The sequence below is a fragment of the Perognathus longimembris genome, chromosome 4, assembly GCF_023159225.1.
Source record: "Perognathus longimembris pacificus isolate PPM17 chromosome 4, ASM2315922v1, whole genome shotgun sequence".
NCBI classification, from domain to species: domain Eukaryota; kingdom Metazoa; phylum Chordata; class Mammalia; order Rodentia; family Heteromyidae; genus Perognathus; species Perognathus longimembris.
In genome coordinates, this window is record NC_063164.1 from 62,472,154 (window position 1) to 62,488,776 (window position 16,623).

General features: G+C 39.8%; 1 protein-coding gene across 15 annotated transcripts in view; it reads right to left on the bottom strand.

Annotated features, from left to right (window-relative positions):
- The window catches only part of Tanc1 (tetratricopeptide repeat, ankyrin repeat and coiled-coil containing 1), a 235,544-nt gene that overhangs the window by 100,561 nt on the left and 118,360 nt on the right, over positions 1–16,623 (bottom strand). The gene's annotated exons all lie outside the window — the stretch shown is intronic.

The window sequence follows — 16,623 nt, forward strand, 5'->3', positions numbered from 1 at the left end:
CAACACAGTATTCATTGGGGTCTTAGGACCAACTGGGATTGATTATTCAACCTGCCAGGGCCATAAGAGCTCTTACCAAAAAGGCAGGAACTATGCCTGCCTTGGAAATATCACAAAAAGAAAATTGTAAGACAATGTAAAACCATGAGGCACAACTTTTAAAATCTGAATTCATAAAACCAAGCTGTGACCCTTAAGGAGCATGTCCAACTGGCATGCAATGGGTGAGCTGAGGGCCTGCAGAGATACTGATGCCTCCAGCTATGGACCATCATCAGGCAGAGCTGGGGTCAGGGCCCAGCATGTGCTTTATTTCTCCCAACTGCTACATAAATAGTTCCCCGTGTGTGCATGATAAAAATTACTTGCCCTGAGCTCTTCTGCCTTTTTTCCCTTCCCTCTCATGTACATAGAAATGTGTCACTGCAACCTATAGTCTCCTTTTCCTAAACCTGTCTCAAACTTACCGCCACCTCACTGCAGAGGTAAATGATTAAACTTCATTTGAATCACTTCAAGAGTCTCAGCCAGTCTTCTCTACCCCAGGACAGTCAGTAGCAAACAGCCGCTGTCACCACCCAAAACCTGTTTCATTCTTCTGCTTTTAAAAAGGGGTCAAGGGAAACCACTGCCAAAAGAGTCATGACTCTTTCTGGCTCCATGATGGGGCTCTGGCTGCATTTCTATCTTTTTCTCTCATGCTACAGACCCTACTATGCCTTATGAGCTTTAGCGACTGGGGCCCACAGATGGACATTTGCAATGCCTCTGGATGTCATAGAGAGCTCTCCTTTCCCTATTGGGTAGAGGAGTCTCCCTTCCCAACTCAAGCCCTGGAAGCTCCTGTTTGGGAAGATCACCCATTAAGATCCTCCTCCAGTGTCACGCACTGTCTTGGCTTCCATTAGGAAATTCTCACTCTTCTTTACACCCCATGTTTTCACCTTCATCAGTCTCTCTCACTAAACTGGGAGGTTCCCAAATATTAGTGCCAAGTATTTATTTACCTTTATAGCTACCTCATCCTGAGCTCAGAGCCCAATGCATGGCTGATACTCAATAAACCCATATAAAATAAATGTTTATGGCACCCCATGAAAGCTCTGTGTGAAAGGAAGAATTAAGTAACTCAGAGTGACTCTGAGGCTATTTGGAAAAACAAACATGACCACTAGCAAAAGCCACCTCCACCTTCACAGTGTCCTCTTATGATGAAAGGGATCCTGGAACAGTCTCTTGCCAAGTTAACTGCCATCAAGTATAGCAGAGCTGGGGGAGAAAGTGCTTTTCAGAGCTCTCCAGCATTAAAAAGGCACACAGACTAAGAATTTCCAGAGTAGAAGGAAAACACAAGGAAAAGTCAACCTCAAAAATAACAAAATGGTGTCAAACACAAGCAAAAATGTGATTCTCTTAAGCAATCTGCTACAAATTTCTTTCTCATTTTAGGAGAAACGTGGGGCTCCACTGGTCTTAATTTTTTCTCTTCTGTGTGCCCACAGGCAAATCTATGAACAAGATGCCAATGCTTCAGTGACTCAGATTTCACAGTACAGGTATGCCTTTTTTTTCCCCTCCTTCCTCAAAAGAATTGGTTACTACTCTTTGATTACTTAAGATTCCACAAACTATTTAATGGGTGATTCCCTGGTAATAGCCCATTCATCATCTCTCTCTGACAGAATTCTCCACAGTTCAGGGGCCATCAAGAGCCGTCCTTGGCCAAATTCTGGGTGGTTGCTCCAGACTCAGCCCTAACATATTTGGTATCAGCTAGTTTGCCTGTGGATTGTTTCTCACGTCTCTCCCATGCTTGGTCACTTGCTTCTCACTAGTTGATCTTTATCACTTTGAGCAAAAGCTAGGCTAGGAACAAGAACTAAATAAGCATAAGGCTTTTGGAAAGGAGCAATACATAGTACAGGAAATGAAGGCCTATCTGGTAAGCCCCACACGTGGGCCAATGTACCCACAAAGCCATGCCTGAGTTTATAAACTCAAACCCAGATATCAACAATTTGAATGGTTTCTTCAGCAATTAGATGCTAAATACCCTGTATTAAACAGGTGTGTCCTCCATCTTCCAGGGGAGAGAGAAATCAGGAGAGGATAAGGTATGAGATGTCAGCAGAGGGTAGGAGGAGACCTCTGTGATCTCAATGGTAGAAGGTGTTTGATGTTAGGGGGCAGCAGTAGCAGTTTAGCTCCTACATGTTTTTTGGGCCAGGTACTCTACAAACCATCTATCCGATCCTCAAAAAGTCTGATACGGTAAATGATTAGTTTTCTTCTCCAAGTGAGGAAACCGAGGATTAGGAAAGTTAGTCTAAGAACAGGACTTAAGAGTTCAAACTCAGATCAGCTTTCCTGGATACTACACAGCCCAAGTAGGTAGAATTTTTCCATTAAGGCAGTAAGAAGGAAAAAGAGCCAAGGGCGAGGAGGCAGTTCAAAGTCAGCCCAGGCAAGAAAGTCTGTGTGAGTCTCATCTCCAATTAAGCAGCAAAAAGCCAGAAGTGAAACTATGGCTCAAGTGGTAGAACACTAGCCTTGAGCACAAAAGCTCAGGGACAAAGGCCAAACCCTGGGTTTAAAGCCCCAGGACCAACACAAAAAAAAAAATGAAGGAAAAAAGAGAAGGTAAACAAGTTAAAGTGGTAAACAAGTTAAAATTCATTTAACACAAACTTGTTTTAAGATTCATGGCTACCTTTTTCAAAAAGTCACTTATTCTGAGCCTCTCCTACTTGCATAAATTCAAATGCTAATCTATACATATGAGAGTATGTATATATACACATATATATAATATATATGCATACATATTCAAGTCTCAATGTACACATCTGGCTCTAATAAAAACTGTATAGTGGAAAAAATTGTAAATTATAGTAAAATGTTTTCAATAAAAGAAATCCTTATTGAATTTTCAATAAAGAGATTAAAGTCCATAATCATTTTTGGTTGACACAGGAGAGATTCCTAGCATACAATATATTTTCTTGTGATTATAAAAGGTCCTCAATATCTGAATGTTACAGTGAAAGTTGTTGTTAAACACTACACTTGCCAAGACAGAATCCATGCTGTATTCTCAAACAATACCCTCTCCATATTACAGTGGAGTCATAACTGGGCACCATGACCACACCTGCAGCCTGCTGTGCCTTCTCCTCAAGGAGGCCACATGGCTAACCGTGGTCATCTCACAGCCAGTGTCTGCCCTTGAATGCTTCTCACATTGTGAGACTCTGTTGTACAGGATACACATTTCTGGTGTAATAGAGTCCCAAGTATAAGCTATCTACCTCATCTGGTAAACAACAATCTGTTTCAATGACAGAAAAATAATGGCTGTGTCATCCTGACAGTATGTCTGAGTGTGGCTTTTATAAGCAATGTAAAGGATGCTCAAGAATTACAAGACATAAAGGCTTCCACCCAAAGTACTGACCTGATCACTTACCTGCAGAAAAACAGCTCTTACACACAGCTTCAAGCACAGTGCAAATGTCATCTTCACTTCCACCAGAGCTTTGTTCTTGTTCTTGTGGGGAACAAATCTGGGCCATTTTGGAATACATCTCCATCAGCATCACAACTCCTGGTCTCTCATTTCCATACACAGTACTTAGGACCATCACAAATTACCCAGGCAGGGCACCACCAGGCATCCTACCTTTCTGCTCTTTGTCTTTACTGCCAAGGACTATTGCTTTCTCAGACCTTTTCATTGCCATCATTAGCTCTGGGAGCTGCCTTCCTTGGCAGAGCAATTACACACACACAGCATTTTAATCATTTCACACGAATCATGTGCAAACCAAGAGAAGATGAATAACCCAAGTAGCTGGTGGCAGCGCTAGAATTGGAACCTGCTGTGTTATGCTGCTTTCATGTCCTGTTCACAGGGAACAAAGCCTTGCAGGAGGGCAGAGCTGAACATCAAGATGCCACATGCTTGCCAGAAAACACAGAGCTGAGTGTGGAATCCCACTGCAGGGCATCTGGCTGGGGATAAAGAACCAAGGAGATCTACATCGTGGAAATCCATTTGTGGTCACTAAGTCAGATGAAGGAAGATGAAGATGGGCTGCAAAACAGAGGAGCCCAAAGAAACTGCAACCACATCCCTACATTTTACAGCCTCCATCTCACTGAAATTATCCTTGCCCTTATGATGTAGTCAGTTCAGAACGCTGTAACACTGCCACACATTTGGTGGCTAAAACCACAACTTGTTTTTCATAGTTTAGAGGCTAAAAGGTCCAGGGTTGAGGTGCCAGGACATCTAGTGCCTGAGATAGGGTTTTCTCATTGTATCTTCCCCTGACTAAAAGAGGATGCTGAGCCCTTGGGGTCTCTCCATTTGAGTTGACCTAAACCTCATCATGGGAAAGCCCACCTGCCAATGCTAGACAAGTGGGGTTTAAGATTTCAGTGTGGAAATTTCGAGGGAGCGTAAATGTGCAAGTGCCTAACAGCTCATAAGAGAAGTGCTGTACTGCATCTCCTCAATGAGCAAATATCTGTAATCCACCTAAGCATCTATACCGGAATATGGATCCAAACAATGTGACCATGATTGGGACAAAGTTGGATTATATATTTGTCAGGACTTCATGTCTCAGGGACAATAGTGTCTCCCAAGCTCCTGACTCAGGGCAGAAATTTCAGTTCTCCAGGCTTTTCAAAAAGGGAGCTCTAGAGTAGCACACGGGACCTACGTCGGACCAGCAAGGAAGATTTTCCTGGTATAGAAAATGACAAGAAAATCACATCTCCTTTGAAGAGCTTTCTTAAATTATATATTTCAGAAGCCCTGCAAATAGAAAGGATTCCTTGAGTGACACAGCTTGCTACTCTAGATGAGCACTGCTCAAGCAGTTTACTGAGCTCAATACCTACTGTCCTGGCAATGAAGATTCTGGTGAGACACTCTAGCTTTTCCCGGTGAACACTGTTGTGTGTTCACCTTAGTTTCTCATTCCTGGCTTTGTACATCCTTGTTGCTGGGCCCGGGAGACAATCAGCCATTCCAACACACACACACACACACACACACGTTTCACAACAAATTTGAGGATTCAAGCAGGAACAACCGTCTTCTCATCTATTTCTACTTCACGTGTAAATGTTCATTAAAGTGAGGCACAGATCAAATGGCCTCCAAGGGCTCCTGTGTTTCCCTGAATCACAAATGATCAAAACGAGATTTCCACCACTGCTGACCCACACCCCCGCCTATTTTCTTTGAGGGAAAACATTCATTTCTGAGCATGGCCCTGGGTTTATTCCAGCCACCATCTGACACCACCACAGGGTGCAGCTGACACTGCTGAAAAGTGTGACTGGATAAAACCTTCAGCCATCATTAACTGCAGGCGGCAGGAAACAGGCAACAAAACCTTAAAAAAAACTGTAGAAAATGAGAATGTGGCAAGAGCACAGGAAAGCAAGGAGAGGCTACAGACAAACCCAGTCCAAAGTATCCTCCCCTTTACTCACTGCCTGATGACAACAAAGCACTCAGAGAGAGGTTGAATCTTAATCTTAAACATCCATGTCTCTAGATATAAGGAGGTATCTAGAAAAGTACAAAGGTAGCATTGCATCTAAATTTCACATGTGTCCATTAGTATTTCCAATGAATCACATGTAGCCAATGAATGCAGAGCACTATAACCCTGCTTGTTCTAACAGTTTCATGTCTGTGCTCCATTGCCAAGACAAAGAAAGTGAATGGATCCTGAAAAAATGATTGGATCCTGTTTTCAGGAATCCCAAGGGGGAGCAGACAAAGACCAAAGTAAAGACAGGACTTTTGCAGGACCAGAACAAAGAAATACAGTACAAGGCTAAACACAGACAAAGGAAGATATAAAGCCACAATGAGTAAAATGAGAAAAAGGTCATATCTGAGGTCAGTTCTGGGAAGAAGATCCTGACCTAGGGCAGAAGGAAGAGAATGAGCAAAGAGAAAGGGTAGCAATAGGGCTGGTTTAGGACACAGCAGTGATTTGGGAAAAGAAATCTTTTCAAGGCTGGGGATATGGCCTAGTGGCAAGAGTGCTTGCCTCGTATACATGAGGCCCTGGGTTCGATTCCCTAGCACCACATACACAGAAAATGGCCAGAAGTGGCGCTGTGGCTCAAGTGGCAGACTGCTAGCCTTGAGCAAGAAGAAGCCAGGGACAGTGCTCAGGCACTGAGTCCAAGCCCCAGGACTGGCCAAAAAAAAAAAAAAAAAGAAATCTTTTCAATAAATGGCTCTGGAACTACTAGTACACACATATAAAGTAACAAACTCAGTTCCCACCTCACACCATACATAAAAACATTAACTCAAAATGGATCACAGGCCTAAATGTAAGAGTTAAAGCTAAAGGATTCTCAAAAGAAATATGGAATATATCTATGTAACAATAGATTAGGCAATTGTTACTTAGCATGACATTAAAAAAGACAAAATATTAAATTTGACTACAGAAAAATGGAAAATTTGCCAGGTGCTGGTGGCTCATGCTTAGAAATATAGCTACTCAGGAAACTGATCCTGAGGACCATGGTTCGAGCCAGACAGGGCAGAAAAGCCTGCTAAACTCTTCGAATTAACCAGCAAAGATCCAGAAAGATGTGGCTCAGGTAGTAGAGCATTAGTCTCCAGGATCTCAGTTCAACCCAATACCAACACTAAATAAATAATAAATCTTGTACTCAGTATTATTAAGAAAGCAGAAAAAGAAGTAACAGAATGGAATACATTGTCTGATGAAGAACTTAGGCCCAAATAGAAAAATACTGGTAATTTAACAAAGCTACAATAAGATACTATCTATATGTTAAGATACTATTTACATGTACAAGGATAGCTATCATTTAAAAAGCCAGACAATGATAAGTGTTAGCAAAGATGTAGACAAACTAGAAACCTCATTCTTAGCTTATGATGATGCAAAGTAATAGTTATTGTAGAATAATTTGGCAATACCTTAAAAGGTTAAACATAAAGATACCATATGACCCATTAGTGCCACTACTAGGTATCTACCCCCAAACAAATGGAAATATGCATGCATATAAAAGTACATATTCATGGCAGAATTACTCATAATAGACAAAAGTAGAAATAACCCAAATATAAACTTAAAAAATAGCTAAAGGAAATACAGTAAAGACAGTAAGATATGATTTGGTAATAAAAACAGCAAAATACTGAATAATACTACAACATAGGTGAATCCATGAGACACATTCCCTTAAAAAAAGTAAAAACACAAAAGACAGGATATATAATTCTACTTATATGAAATGCTCAAAACAGGCAATCTATAGAGCCAGGATATGTGGGGCTAGAAAATAAAGGAAGGAACAAGGAATAGTTACTATTCAGTATAGGGGTTCTTTGTTTTTAAGATGTAAAATGTTCTAAAATTAGACCATGGTAATAGTTGCACAACTCTGTAAAAATGCTAAAAAAGCAGTGAACTCTAAACTTTAAATAGATGAGTTGTGTAGTATATAAATTATATTTATTTTAATAAAATATTTTTAAAACACAGTGAAATAAGTCACAGTGGAAAAATATACAAATTTAACTTCAGAAAACGAAAAACTTCTGTGAGTCATAAAACATTATAACCTAATTAAGTGGAAAATGAACCAGGAAAATATTTTTAAAACATACATGAGTGGTAGTCTTAAAATATACAACAATGTAAGTTGTGACAATTCAGTAAGAAACACATGCTGCCTTACTAAAGGCCAACTATCGCGCGCGCGCACACACACACACACAGTCTCCAAAGTAAAATAATTACAAATGACCAATACATATATCTGAAGTAGTGATTCTACTTTTGTAGTCTATCTGATGGAAACAATCAGACTTCTTTAGATAGTAATGTACATTAGAATGTTCTTCCATTGTTCTTAACTAAGTGGAAAATAAAAAGCCTCTTTCACTTGTTCAATTCTAGGGAGGACAGGTGAATACATGGTTTTTTATTTATGTACTATAGAAACAAAGCAAGAAGCGGGGTGTAATGGAGCTATCTGTAATCTCAATACAGGGAGGCTAAGGCAGGATTGAGAGTTTAAAGACATCCTGGGAATACATTTTGAGATCCTGTCTAAAAGAGGGGTGGGGGAAGTGAGCAAAAGAGCAAGAAAGACAAAAGCAGTTGTCTTTTAAAGGTAAGGAAGGAACTGTAGAAACACACATTGGTGTTTTGTTGTTGTTGTTGGTTGTTACTTTTTATCTTTAAGAGATGAAGTCTTAAAAGAAAGACTAGCCTTAAACTTCTCAGATGTAGTGGCCTCCTGCCTTCATGTCTTAGTTAGGACTGCAGGCAGTGTACCACAACACCCAGCAATTGTGTATGTTTGTAATATATTAGAAATATTATTCTTAATGTTTGGAAAATTAGGATAAATATGGCTGGGTGTGGTGGCACACATCAATGCAAAGATATAAGGATCCTGGTTTAAGTCTAGCCCATACTTCTCCATCACACACAAAAGAAGAAGTTAGTGAAGTATTATTTCACAAAGACGCTGAGCATGGTGGTGTAAGTCTGCAATCCTAGCTATTTGGGAGGCCAAAGTAGGAGATTATGGCCCAAGACCAACACAACCTTAGGCAAAAAGTAGATATCCTACCTGAAAAACAATAAAAAATTGGGATATGGCTCAAGTAGTACCTCAGTTCAAATCCTAGTACCACCAGGGGAAAAAAAAGAAATTTTCCCTCATTGGAAAGGAATTATGAGACAATCACATATTCTTGACAAGGGATGTCAAGTTTGTTACATAGGCGAATCAATCGAGAAGCTTTAAAGAAAAATTCCACTACTCGTGCACTCCTTCATTAAATCATAATCTCTAAAGGATGGATCCAAGCTGGGTGTTGGTGGCTCACACCTATAACCCTAGCTTCTCAGGAGGCTGAGATCTAAGAATCACCATTCGAAGCCAGCCTGGGCATAAAAGTCCTGATGAAACTCTTATCTCAATTAACCACTCAAAAACCTGAAGTCGCACTGTGGCCCAAGCGGTAGAGTGCTAGCCATGAGCAAAAGACCTTAAGCACAGTTCCCAGGCCCTGAGCTCAAGTCACACAACCAATAAAAAGAAAAAGATAGGTGGGAGGACCCAGATAACAGTATTTTGGACTCCAAGGCCCTCCAGTTTAAAGTGGAGCAAGCACATGCATACTACTTCTATGTACAAGCACATGCTTCCAGAAGAATGACAGAAAATTCAGTCAGGCATCACAGTAAAGCACCAGAAGAATTGTCTACACCTTGGAGGACACTCATACAACAATCCCATTCACTATAGTAGAAGAACATGTCCTTGATGAAGGTCAGATTTCAACTGCAGTCCTCAGTGCTCAGAAGTGAAAACAAAGACCAGAACAAGCTGGTTCACAAGAGAAGCAGAGTCTTACATTTCTGTACTATTCTCCACCTCAGAAAAAGCCTCAGAGATGCATGAGCCTAACCTTTGGACTGTGCATAAAACCAGACACAAACGTATCATTTAGAGCTCTCATGCCCATCAAGTACAGACAGAGACTATGCTGGCAGAGCAGGAAAACAAAGCTCCACCAACAACTTGTGCAAACTTGGGGTAAGTTCCATAATGACTGCAGGGCCTTTGGTATCTTTATTCAAAGAAGCCTGGACAGAGTAGTCTGGGGACCTTCCCAGCTCCAACAGGCCTATGATCCTCCATGATGTCTGTGAGCCTCACCATGCATTAAAGACGGCAGTTACAGATGCAACTGGAAGCCAGCTGAGTGTTTTTCTGACCATGAACTTGATCTGACTCAGCTGTGGAAAAGCCACTGACACTGTATCCTGGTAGAAAGAAAATGGAAATGGTCTGAGATGTGCAGACAGCTGGGAAGTTCAAAAGAGAAGGGCTACAGAAAGACCTCTCAGCCTCTTCAAGGTCTTAGTAGGCCCCAGTGAGACCTGACAAAGCGGCTACCAGCATCATCCACTTAGATGGTTCCCAGAAGATGGTAACTTAACAAAAAGAAAAACCTCTCAAAGAATGCTGGAAGGAGTGTGAAATCAATACAGGCTTTCTGGAAAGCAACTAGGCTTATGTACCAAGATCTTTTACAAATGCAGGCCATTTCGTTCAATAATTCCACTGCTGAGAACCTTCCATCTTTAAGGAGGTATCAGAAATGTGTATAAAAATTAGCAGACAAAAGCATTCCTATCAGTTCTGAAAATGGGCTACACAGCAATACAAATGTACTTACTATTAAACTGTATGCTTTAAAAAATTGGTTGAGATGTGAATTTTATGTTATATGTATTTCACCACAATTAAAATAAAAACATTTACACCAAGAATTTAATGGCAAAAAAAAAAAAAAAGAAAACATCACAGTTCATGCTGATTGTTGTTTGGGCTTTAGAAATAGAGTCTTGTATGTCCAGGCTGGTCTCAAACTCATGAGCCTCCTGTTTTAGCCTCCTTGGTTCTAGAATTATAGGTGTGAGCTACCACACCTGCCTATAATTTCTTTTTAAAGAAAAATACCCAAAGCTGAATTATCAGTCATAGAATTCTGATGTAACAGACAATAAATACCAAATTGTGCAGGATGCAATTGTGCTAGTGAAAACAGGGTAACATACAAGGGTTATATGTGGTCTCAAGTGTAGGTAGATTTCTTAAAAATGATTAGGGAAGTTTTACCCCTGCTATCACTATAACTGATCTTAGTGCCCTGGATATTGTATATACATGTATTGGAACTAGGGAAGGGAAAAGGAATACCAAAATTGAGAGACAAAGGATAAAAAGACAAATCACTGTGGTACATATACACAATGGAATTCTATGCCTCTATCAGAAAGAATGATACTGCCCCATTCATAAGGAAATGGAAGAACCTGGAAAAAATCATACACATCATAAGTGAAGTAAGCCAGACCCAAAGAAACATGGACTGTATGGTTTCCCTCATAGGGAATAATTAGTACATGTCTAGAATAGTCCTAGCAGAAGATTGCAATAGCTCAAGAGCTATGCCAGTATGAACACATAAGATGATGCTAAGTGAAATGAACTTCAAGTTATGGAAACAAGTGGAATATCACTGTCATGTGAAACCATGCCCTTATTTTTTTTCCTTCTTTTTCAGTATTCCTTTCATGTGGTTTCACTCCTGATAGCACTGTAACTGATTTTAATATCCTGGATATTTTATACACATGTATTGGAATTAGGAAAGGGAAAGGGAACACCAAAATCAAGAGACAAAAGATAAAAAGACAAACCAATGCAGTAGCAATACTTACAAAACCTTATGGTGTTAACCAACTGTACAACTCATGGGGGGGAGGGGAGGGGGAGGGGGAGGCGGGGGTAAAATGAGGGAGGAGGTAACAATTTGGATAAGAAATGTACCTGCCTTACATATGAAACTGTAACCCCTCTGTACTTCACTTTGACAATAAAGAAGAAAAAAAATATAAAACCTTAAAAAAAATGTGATTAGGGAAAACAAAAGACAGTAAACTGCCATCAGTAGTTCTCTCAACAATAGGATTTCTAACTTTTTTATTAAAGCAATTCTTGCAAATGGGGGAAGGGAGTGCCTACCTAGACATTAACTCATTATCCAAGAATCAAGCAGTGAGAATGGCTTCCACTTCACAGCCTGTCTTAAAGAAACAGACAGCAAGAAGGGTTTTCAAAATGGTTCCAGCAGCTCTCAGCCATGAGATGAACCTGTAACTAGGACCAGGCAGAAGTAGAATGGTTCCTGTTCTCCAGCCAGTACACGTCATCACCAAGATCTAAAGTGTTTCAGATCTTGGAATATGTGCATACACAAATCAAGATGTGAAATTTGTTTCACATGTCCTACATACATGGCCTGAAAGTAATTTTATACAATACTGTCAGCATGCCTGCCTCCTCACTGTGACCTATCACATGAGATCACAAGTGGAAATGTCATGTGAGTGTTCAGAGTGCTTAGGTTCTGGAGCATTTCAGTTAAATATTTTGAGATTCATGACATTTCACGTGTATTATCTGCTTGTCACCTCTTCTGTTGTACCCATCACAGTATTTCGATAGCTTTCTCAGTCCTGACCTTTTGATTACTTCATAGTAGACCCAAAGTGATTTTGGAAAAGGAATGCAAATATAAAATAATTAAAATACTGCTAACAAGAAAGCCAGAAAAATGGCCTTTTCTCCTCTGAAAGATAAAAGACCATTAATGCAAAAGGGCTTACAACTGCCACAGAACTACTTAAATGGGTGCCGATTCTTGTTTTCATTACCAAAAAATCAATTGTTCCACTTATGAAAAAAATTTAATTGAAACAATTAGAAAAATGGGATCTTCTGAGTGGCATGCAAATAAATACAAATAAAAATACAAATAAATGGGGGAAGGAGGAAGGTAGAAGAAGGATAAATAAAATAACTGGCTGGAAGCATGGCAAGTGGTATAGAGTACCTGTCTAGCAGCATAGGGCCCTGAGTTCAAACCTTGAAACTGCAAACAAAACAAAATAAAAACTCTCAATACAAAGCGGAATATAAATGGTAAGAAGCCCTATAAAATGAAGGATCACATTAATACAAGGTTAATGAAATTCCTTCTTTTCCCAGATTCTCAAGATCTATGAGGTGACCACTAATCATATTATTACAAATTTTCATTTACTGGTTGTACTGTACCAAGTAATGTATTGTAGGAGGTTATAGTCTTTGATTCTTAGAATAATTCTAGTCTCTGGCAGTTTCTAAAATAGCATAAATAAATGAAGAGTTGCCAGCAAAACAGGTAAATTAGTTTGGTAGGAGTTTTTCGAGATTGGGTCTAACTTTGTAGCCCAGTCTGGCCCTAAACTCAGGATCCTCCTGCTTCAGCCTTCTGAGGCTTGGTGTTTTTGTAAAATAGCTAAGAGATAGGGTCAGAGGGAGGGGAGATGAATTCTACATCACAAATGAGAACAAAAGTTACCAAGGTTAAGCTGGGCACCAGCTAATGACTATAATCCTAACTACTTAGGAAGCTGAGATAAGAGGATTGCAGATGGAAGCCAGCCCAGGCAGAAATGCCTGAGAATTTTGTCTCAAATTAACCACCAAAAAGCTGGAAGTAAAGCTATGGCTCAAGTGGTAGAGCACCAGCCTTGAGCAGAAAAAACTAAGGGACAGCAAAAAAAACTAAGGGAACACACCCAGATTAAAGGATAGTTCAAGGCCCAATACCAGCACACATGCACACATGCACACACACGCGCGCACGCACACACACACGTACACAACACACACACACACACACACGCAGAGCTGTCAAGGTTATTTAATAGCTGTATCTGAGCAATAGGACCTGGACCATAGCCTACTGGGGTGACAGAAGACAGGAGTGGCTGGATACCTTCTGGGAACTGCAGACCCTGTATTTAAAATTGTATCACTAATAGCAACAGTGCTAGCTTTTAAAATAGACATATATTTTTAGATCCACTGTACATTTGCAGCCATATGCCAATGTTTGGGGTTTTTTAAAATGACAGGTAGAACACTAGGACTCTTGCTACTTTACCAACAAAATGATTTAAGCAAAAATCTGTGTGTTAAACACTGCAGGAAAAAAATACATCATTTAATGTATTCTGAATCATGGCCATTTCTAAGAAAGCATCTCTGCCCTGAACTTTTCAAATTAAAATTACCAGGATAATGAGGCCAAATCACCATTATGAGACACTAATTTGCTGCACAAATTTGAGCAGCACCAAGAACTGTGTTGTTAAGAGATGAATCTGCTTAATTTCATCACTACTTGGACCAAAAATATCTAATATTAAAGATTTTTTTAAAGGCTAGATGATGCAGAACAACCTGTTAAGCCTTCATATTCACAAGGTCAAGCAAAGAACTTAGCAGACATCTCATTCCTGTGGAGAAAAACTAGGATATTTCTTCCCCAAACCCCCCACACATCTAAAACTGCTCTAAAAGCACATCAAGAGATACGATCATGAGCACTTCTCCACTCACATGCCATAAGCCCCATGAAACTGTTCTGAACTATCACATTTTCCAGGCTTGCCAGACCATTCACTGGTACCCAAAGTTGCACTAAATTTGTTAAAAAATAAAATTACATCTGAAATGCCACTACTACCCCCAAATCTTGGAGTCCTCCAGGTGTTCCCCAAGACTCAGGCCCAAACAACATTAAGTCATTTGCAGTAGCAAACAACAGGAGGGGACACTGTCCAAAATGTCATAGCTCTGTATTTGGCACTATCTTCAAGTGAGCCCCCTTAGGGCATATAGGTATGTCCAGAATTTGTCTCTGTTTTACATAGATAAGACATCAATGTCTGTACCAAGCACAGATATTGGAAGTGGCTACTATTAAAGTTTTAGTAATACCTGTGAAAGCACAGGAGGGCACATTTTACTGATTTGTGGGTATCAGGACCACTGTGGTGGAATTCTGCATCTGGGGAGAGAGACTGATTTTACCTGTGAACATAGCAGGGGTAAGAGGGAAGATCTAGCCAACAAACAGGATCGAGATCAATGGATAGAAAATTATAAAAGAGAAAATATCTGGGGAGAAAGGGGGGATTCTGGCTAACCTGACCTAACCAAAGACACTTGTTAACAACCAAGGTGTCAGTCATCCCCTGAGGGACATTTATTAGTAAAAGGATGAGGAAACTAATTAGAATAGGGGGAGGGTTGGGGGGAAGAGTTCCCTTCCTAAATTGATTTAGCAAGTTTCTTGTTTAAAACTGGATTTTTACAACAGAGTGTAGATAGGCCTGGGAAATGGTTCAGGAGCCAAACATTTGTTGAAAATGTATTAATGTACACAGTAATAACTTGGGGAGGGAGAACAAATGAGTCACCTAATAATAAGGAAAAGGCAGGGGCTGGGAATATGGCCTAGTGGCAAGAGTGCTTGCCTTGTATACATGAAGCTCTGGGTTCAATTCCTCAGCACCACATATATAGAAAAGGCCATAAGTAGCGCTGTGGCTCAAGTGGCAGAGTGCTAGCCTTGAGCAAAAAGAAGCCAAGGACAATGCTCAGGCCCTGAGTCCAAGCTCCAGGACTGGCAAAACAAAACAAAACAAAACAAAAAAAGAAAAGGTAAGATGCAGTGTGTAAGTTTTAGACAGTAGATTACTTCCAGCCAGGGTGAGCTAGCAAGAGAAACACTGTGGGAACTATGATCAGAAGACAAGACTTCTGACAAAAGATACAGCAGTGCAGAGAGGGTAAGCGGAAGAAAGAACATTCCAGGAATTTCCCCAAATACTGATAAACAGGTCAAATTCCCTGGCAGAGGAAATCACTTCCTACATACCAAAAAGGTTTCCAAGTTCCAGCTAAGGACTCAACTGTAAAAAATACGGTCCAAATCAAGAAAGTTCTAGAACAATAAAAAGTTTGGAAAGTCACCAAATTCACAGCACCATTTCTTTTTCTCTCTTGTTTTTAATACTAGGATTAAACTCAAGTCTTGAGCCATGTCTCTATCCTTTTCTGATTTAGTTATTTTTCAGACAGTATCTCTGGGCTTTTTTTCTTAACCTGGGCTTCAAATCCTCCTATACCTTCCACAGAGCTTGAATTATAGTTTATGAGCTACCACAGCTAGTTCAGCACCATTTCTATCATTCATTGCCTTAATATTTTCCCTCTTAACTTTACCCACACACAAATCTCAAGTATCCAATAAATGATTCATAAATTATGCATATGGAACTCGATTAAGAAGATACTGCTTAATTTACACCCCAGGGCACATTTTAGATGAATTCTGAGTATGTTCATAGCTACTTGAGGGGGAAAAACAAAACAAAACTTTGAAAAGCACGTGATCAATAAGGCCCCAAATTATCCTGTGTTTTGCAAGCAAGTACTCAGCAAATGTAAAAGAATTATCAAAAAACTATCATGTTTCCAGGTAAGAGCTTTACGCATATGTTTATTTTTTTTCCCCCAGTAACATTAATTGTAAAAAGTTGATGATGGTAAAGGCAAGCCAACATACTTCATGGAGTAATCCATAAGCCCTCAGTCTCCATCACATTATACAATAAATTTTTGGTTATTCAAATGCTGGGTGATGTCATCAAATAAGCTATATCAGAGTATATAATATTTGATAGCAATAAACAGAGTTAACATACCTAAATAATTAATATCATTTAAATGTACCTAGAAAGACTCCATAGTGTTCCTTAATTCATCAGCAAGAAACATACAAAACTGATACCTAACATTACTACTGGTAACAAGAACTTGAATCTTGGGCTACCGGCATGGCTCAATTGGTAGAGTGCTAGCCTTGCAAGCAAGGGAGCAAGTTCTCCAAGTTTATGGCCCTGAATTCAAATTCCAGTACCAGTTTTTTGTTTTTAAAAAGAATCTTTGTAAAAGTCTAGCTGAGGTGGTCCAAAGAGACAAATCTACTGAAACAATTTTTTAAATGTATCCTTCCATATAAGGGAAAAAGCTGTCTTTTCTATCAAAGTGGGTTACTTAAAAGTTTCTGCTTTGGCCTTAGGCTTGGCTTTTGTTGATTATTCTAAGACAATATCA